This window comes from Austrofundulus limnaeus, unplaced genomic scaffold (assembly GCF_001266775.1).
Source record: "Austrofundulus limnaeus strain Quisiro unplaced genomic scaffold, Austrofundulus_limnaeus-1.0 Scaffold132, whole genome shotgun sequence".
NCBI lineage: Eukaryota > Metazoa > Chordata > Actinopteri > Cyprinodontiformes > Rivulidae > Austrofundulus > Austrofundulus limnaeus.
This window is the reverse complement of record NW_013952534.1, coordinates 296,516-303,999: the sequence shown is the minus strand read 5'-3', so window position 1 is coordinate 303,999 and position 7,484 is coordinate 296,516.

The following is a 7,484-nucleotide window of genomic DNA, read 5'->3' as shown; positions in this document are numbered from 1 at the left end:
CTCCTAAATCACTCGTACGCATAATTTAAGAACAAATCTGTGCGTACGAACGGTTCTTGCATGAGGCCCAGTGTATCAAAAGTAGTTGTATCCATTCAAATATAGCTTTGGTGACCATCTTGGATTTTGTATTTGCATTCAGTTTTTATTAAAGATAGTTTTTTGCTACTACTATGTAAATTTTCAGCTGTGTATGTTAAGAAATTGTCAAATTATAGCTCTTTGTAAAATTAGTTTCATGCTTCAATTGAGATAAGCAAACAGCATGTTTGGGATCATTCTTAGCTACACCACAGCTAATTTCAGCTATCAAATAGCTGAATAATTGTCATTTACAGTTAACTGTGATGGCTATCTTTTAATTTTGACAGCATTTCGAACATGGTAAAGATAGATTTTTGGCTATTGTGGTGCAGTGGCAGAGCAGCCGACTTGGGACGAGAAAATCACAGGTTCAACTCCCAACCAAGCCCACATGCCTCCAGGAGCTTACATAGCTGCCTGCTGCTCCACTTGAGTGTTTCTCACATGATGGGTTAAATGCAAAGCACAAATTTCATTATCGCATGGGAAAATGCACTGATGTCAAATAAAGTATTGATTGATTTGTTTTACTGATTTAACAGGAAAAGATTAATAAAAATATTTATTGTATTGTATTGTATTTGTATCTTTATTACACCAATTTTCAGGGATTTTTTTTTAATTTAAAAATGGCTGTTCTTTGTAAAATTAGCATTAGTTGTAAGCTTCAAATCACATAAAATTTTATCTCAATCTTTCTTAAAACAGCTGAATTATGTAGTAGGGTTTTTTTTTATTTGCATGTGCCCCCTGTAGAATWWACCTTGGCCACCCCTTGCATACAAAGTCTAGCTCCGCCCCTGCTCAAAATTTAGTGAAACTGCAAAAAGAAAAAAATATAGTTTTCTACGTATTTTATCACAATTTTAAACAACCAACTAGTCTCCAACAATAAGTGAAGTAATATTCTTTTAAAATCAAGAGCTCCATGTTTTTCCTGTACATGTCGGCTCTTCCTGGAAGTCAGCGAGTTTTAGTGGCTCAAAGTTGGGCAGGGAAAGAAAGCTGACAAGTGTCGAAAAGAGATCTGTCTGGATTTGATGATCTTCCTAAATCCCTGGCAGCCACATGCGCCTGCTGTCACATGTCCATACARCTTAGTCCACATCAAAGACAACTGCTTATGGTGAGAAATTAGTTGGCGGTCATTCGGCGGTCCAAGTCGTAGCAACAGCTTCTTAAGTAATGTTTGTAGAGCAGCTGCAGCGGCTGGTTCAAAAGAGAATGTTGGAGAGCTGTCATCTGCAGGGGGATGGAAACTTTATCATCCTTCTGTTGATCTTTTTGCTACTTAGTAAGAAAACCTAAACGGAAAGTTATCAATGAAAACTATGAGCTAAATTTTACAAGGCAGAAGAGGATTGCATTGCACTTATGTTCTTAAATTTGTTGAACTAATCATCTTATATGTACTGTTAARTACTGTTTTTGGTACAAATTGTACAGTAAAATTCGTATCAGTAAATAAACAAAAAAGGTTAGTAAAAGGTTAGTGAAGCACACTCTAAATGACTTTCTAATATCGTAAGAGCGGCCTTCATGGTCCTCATCAAGCAGGATTAGAAACACCTGCTGCMCGAAAGGCTGCACATTAAACAAAATCTTAGAATTCCTACATAAACTTTGAAGAAGCTGCCAAGMTGGGTACAAAGTGACCTGAGGTGAGTGTAGCGAGTAACAGAAAAGATGTGATAACCGTTTCTGCCCTGCACTTCGCTTTGAACTTGTAGGGGCACCACACCAGATTTAACTGATCATATTAATTCACCCTTTTTAATCACTCATATACCAAAGTGTAAGATCCTAACATAAGCAGTGAATTCTTCCCATATGCATGAATACTCAAGAATGAATAAAACAGCTTTTTCTTTTATGACAATTTATTACAAAATATAGAAAAATCTATTTAACTGAATCATGAATAAAAACAGTAAAATTAATAACATGAAGGTCAAGCAATAAGGTTTCTAAAACAGGTGAAAATTGTTGTAGACTTGTATATCTAAGTTAAAATAAGTTCTGGATGTTTAAAAGCTTAAAAAGCAACAAATGTATGTGTTTTTCCAGAAGGAAATATTTTTTCTTCTATTAATTAAGTTATGAGTGACCCAGGTTAAAAATTATCAAATTTTTTGAGCTTGGAGAAAAAATTGCCTGATTGAATATTAGTCATTTTAATCTTATTGCAGGTCAGAAGAGTGATATCAAAGTTGCCTCGGCAGTTAAACCTGTATTGTTCTGCACTGTAAAAAATGAAATGTTGGATTTACTTAACCATGTTATGTGACCTGGTTCCACTTAACTGAGTTGAGTAAATTCAAAGCAATATACCAGTTTTTTAACCAAAGAACATGAGTATGTTGCTTTGAATTTACTCAAATCAGTTAAGTGGAACCAGGTCACATAACATGGTTAAGTAAATCCAACATTTCATTTTTAGAGTGTGTGAACACTTTACGTGTAATGCCAGTTCAACAGCTCACCCAGSCATCCAGCTGTCTCATGGAAGAGGCTTGGCATGCTGGACTGATGTCTCTGATGTCCAGCCTGAGAATCTGCCTTTAAGGTCATTACGGAGAGGCTGTAGAGAAGCAGACCTCCTGGGACAGCATGGCCCTCTGTCACAAACAGCCTTTTCTCAGACCCAGCAGGGTCCATAAGAACGTCTCTTTTGTAGTAAATAAAAATTTATTTATTTATTTATTTATTTTTTGCTTTTCAGATAGTTAGCTCATCCATCTGACGTTTCGATGCTTCCATGTCAGCCAGAAAACTGTAATCTACCTGTCTGCTCCTCAGCATTGCAGCTGGTGTCATATGAAGGTAATTTCAGGGTCATTGTTACAGAACAAAACATTTCTTTCTGGGGAGCAGATATTATGTTTATGTTATGTCAGACAGGATATCATAGACACACACACAGGTGCATTATCTGTTCAATGAGAGAAACAGAGGAGAAACGGTCAGTTACATTTAACAATGGATTTTAAAATTACTGACAGTTCATTGTGTGATTATAACCACTTGAAATAAAGTARCTTTAAGAAGGAAATTCAGAGTCTGATCTCTCTGTGCATGCATGGGTTTTCTCCCACAGACTGAAAACATGACKGTTGAATTTATGGACAGTGAATGGTTGTTTGTCTTATTTGTCTTTATRTGTCCTGTGATGGACTGGAGACCTGCCCAAGATGGATGAATGGTTTGTTAGTTGGGAACAAGTCCCATGTATTATAAAAGTATTTGGGAGAATTGTAGAGATATCATGGATGAGTGTTGGGTGATTTTTCAATCAACCTCCTTTTTAATACGCATCTGTCGACTAAGGTCCTCAATAGTCAAAAGACACATCTCAACACGACAAACTGAAAATGTATAGCTGGTACCAACAGGCACCTGGTTTTGTGTGTGTCTGCATCATAAAGCCAAGAAGAACTTTTCATTTCTTTTCATTTATCTAAAGTTGGGTGGTGGTAAATCATCATGAAAAATGGCACWGTTTCTTTCTTGTTGCATGACTAGGTTGAGTGAAAAAAAAAAACTACTGCAGTCGCCGAAGCATTTCTATAATTTAAAACAAGCCTCACAACAGAACAGGGTCCTGTATGAAGACAGAAACTGGGACTTCACACCAGGAGAGGTGCATACTGGGAGTTACAGAATTCAAGCTATGAAGGACAAACTCCAGATAGAAAGAAAAACTATGAAAAGGAAAGAGGAGGGTTTCATAAAACACATCTAAAAGCCAGAAGACTGGCAGAGATAGTAAATGATGCAACCCAGAACTACAGAAAAAACAGAAACTGGGCATAGATCTAGATCTTTCCTAATGAAGGCAAGCTTTACTGATGCTAGAACCTCATCTATCTTTTTATGGTGAACCGTACCATAAAACATGATTTATTAGAGAAGTGTGTGGGTTGAAGGGTTATTTGCATTAAACAAATGCTTCTAGACAGTTTTATTTGAGCATAGCTGTGGTAAAATACATTTATGCCATACCATTATGACCATTTACTTTAAGTTAATTAAACTGTGGCCTATACAGCCCTAAAATGTCAAGACAAAGATTCTATTTGATTTGTAAACAGCTATAAGATAGGTTTTACAAGGCAACAGCATTTTGTAGATACAATAATTTTTTAACATCTATATTGTTTTAACTTTCCGTCCACACAAAAACATTTTATGAGTCCTGAAACCAGGTTCCGTAGTTAAAAAATCTTGAAATGCACATTGGTGTTTTTGTGAAAAGTGGTACAACACAATCTTTTGAAACAGATGACATCATAGCTACACTTTTATTTAACTTGCAATCAGAATGTGTCTGATGTAACAACAGTTAATTATTATTCTATTATTGTCATTACTAATAATGACAGATTACATTGTTGTGTTAGTGCAAGTCGTTCAACTACAGCAAGAAGGGGGTCTCTGCAGTGGGAGGTTCTTGGTGCATGGACAGTTTGTTAAAGGCATGATTGGTCAGATTGACTATATTGGGTGGGGTTTGAAGAAGCCATAATGATTCGGTTGAACGTCTGGAAGCTGAGGGGACGTGTAGCTTGGTTGAAAGGGCCAGAAAGCACCAATAACTTTAAATATGAGTATTCATTTTAGTCATAACTCGAGACAGGAAGGTGCTAATACTTAATATAACAATTACCATATAATTGCCTACTTTTGTTTATTTGTTACAAAAACAGGCGTTATACTTTTAATTAATGTTTTAATCAAACTTTTATTTTTTTATTTAATGAATCGAGTGTGCTGGATCCTCGAGGGGACAGACTGTTCCGTATGATTGTCACATCTGTTTCCCTCTCTGTTTTCATATAACAGTGTGATCGTTACGCAGAGGTGGGCAATTTTGATTCTTGTGGGCCATGATCCTGCATGTTTTACTTGTTTCTCTGCTCCAACACACCTGATTAAGTGAYTGAATAACATTYTTAAAYTCTGCAGAAGATGATYAATCACCCATTCATTCAAATCAAGTGTGTTGGAGCAGAGAAACAAGTGAAACATGCAGGATAGCTGCCCTCGATGACTAAGTTTGCCCACCCAAATCCTATACCCACACACGTGATTGGTCACAAGGCCAACAAAAGGAAAAAAAAATTTGGGGGAGCTGCTTCTCACTTGATGGGAGTTTTCTCTGATTCACTACAAAGCATAGACTCTTAGAGCCAACTGTGTTTGAGCATGGCACATCACTAACAGGAACCCGTCCTGCATCTTATATGTAATCAAATACAATATTGATCARAWAAATATACCTCAGATAATGGTTTTTTGGATATTGACTTGTTCATTTTCCTCATGCATTAGGTTGTAATTAGTTTTTTATGTTTAAAGGAATTCATATGATGCAATGACTGTGTGTGTGCAGGGGTAGGCTGGACCTAAGCTCCAACATCTCTGCACAGACTCTGCTTTCAAATCCACAACAGTCCTGCTGGCTTATCTCAACAAGTGAAGGTGGGAATGTTTGGTCTATTATTATTAACAGTTTATGATGTGATCATTACCAGCACATTTTTGGGCTTTGTGGAAATCATAAAGATAGTTCATGATCTGGTTTGGGTTTATTGTTATCATGGTGTACAAGTTCACTCCAACGAAGAAAAGTTCCTTCTTCACAACCTAAAAGCCATAATGCTCCATGGTTTGTTCATTAACTGGATGACAGGGATTTCTGTCCCTAACCACAGCTGACTCAAACATGAACGTAGCCGTCTCTCAGATCACTGCATTTTTCAAAGAGCCTGGTGAGGAGATAACAGGTAGGCAAAGAGGAGCCCATTATTCTGGGACATGTGGCGTCAGCTGAACTCAGTAAGTTTTGTCAGACAGTGAAACAGCTCATCAGCACCGAGAACAAAGGGAACAGATTGTTCACACACTCGCTGTTTTGTCTTCTCCCTGCTGTGTAGGTGGGAGATTTGTGTTGGATTGTTTTCTGATGCTTTCTTCAGACTGCGTTTTTAGCATCAAAGCCGACTTGTTTTCATTTCTGCTGTTTTGTTTTTTTTAAATTCAGTGAGAACTGAAGAGAAGTCATTTTTTTAGCCCAACTTTAATTCTGGTCTTGCTGATGATACAGAACAGAAAATAAATATTTCTTCAGACCTTTTTTTCTCAAGTATTGTTAAACCATTTTGGGCAAATCTGGTATCTAAAAGTTGAAGAATACTCAAACATCTGCTCAGTACAGTGCATAAACTCTGCGTTTTATGTGAATGACCCAAATGGTAAGAAAAACTGATAACGATGTCAAGCTGGCTCTCAGCTTGTCGTTCTGCTCATTCACTCCATGTTTGTGAGTGTGTGGGTGTCAGCTGGTTTCAGTTATGCAAACATGTCTTGAAAGCAAAGATGCTGCTGAAAACAAGTTAATCTCTAGCTTTATCAGTGGTTTATAGATGCAGATTCTATTTTAGCAGCATTCTGTGAAATTTCCACAGCCGTGGGTTAGTTTCACTCAGGTTTATTGTGGCATTTTTGAAAGTGAGTTATAAGAGATTTATGAAAGGTTTGTACATGTCTTTACATCACTCTGTTTGTTTCATTAATACTTAAGAGGTGCCACAAAAGCAATTTTGTTTTTGTACAGCTCTAAAGCTCATGTATACCAGTTTGGATGGTCTGTATTAGAAATGTAGTTGCCCCCCTTTTATGTGTGATGAGTCCACAACGGTTTTGAGCTTAACTTCCGTCACAAGGTGGGGATGATTTATCATTGGTGCGATTTCCTTTGGATAAAATGACCAGACCAAAACCAGCAAAATGTCACAAAATAATWAAACTGATAATAAAAAAGTGTGCACAAGTGAGCCATTTGGTACGATTCTTCTTTAGGTATTTCTCAAAACTGCCTAATTTGTCATTTGAAAGCTGGTTTGTTGGAGTGGTGAGGACGGTGGACTCAGGAAGCGAGTCTGGCATTAACAAACATAAAGTGTTTTTATTCAAAATATCCCACACAGAGTGTCCATGCTTACCACTTCACAGCACACTAATCAGATGTGGTGATGGTCCCACAAAGAAAGTGGAACAACAGAGGTCTTATAAATGATAAGTTAGTCAGCGTAACAGAGGACACCTGAGGGGAGAAACAGGAAGAAAAGCACCTGGAAACAAAAAATTACATCATGACAGAACCCTCACTCTAAAGGATGATGCCCAAAATCCTTTCACCTAAAAACCAAAGTACGTGTGTGAAGTGTGGAAAACTCCTCAGGGATGGAGGGACCATCCGGAACACACACACACACACACACAAAGAATAACTAAAACTAAAAGGAAAAAAAATTGTATAGGTCCTCTGGACGGGTTCTTCTTTAATGAAACGTTTCGTCTCTCTTCCAAGAGACTTCTTCAGTCTGAGAGTTTCAGGC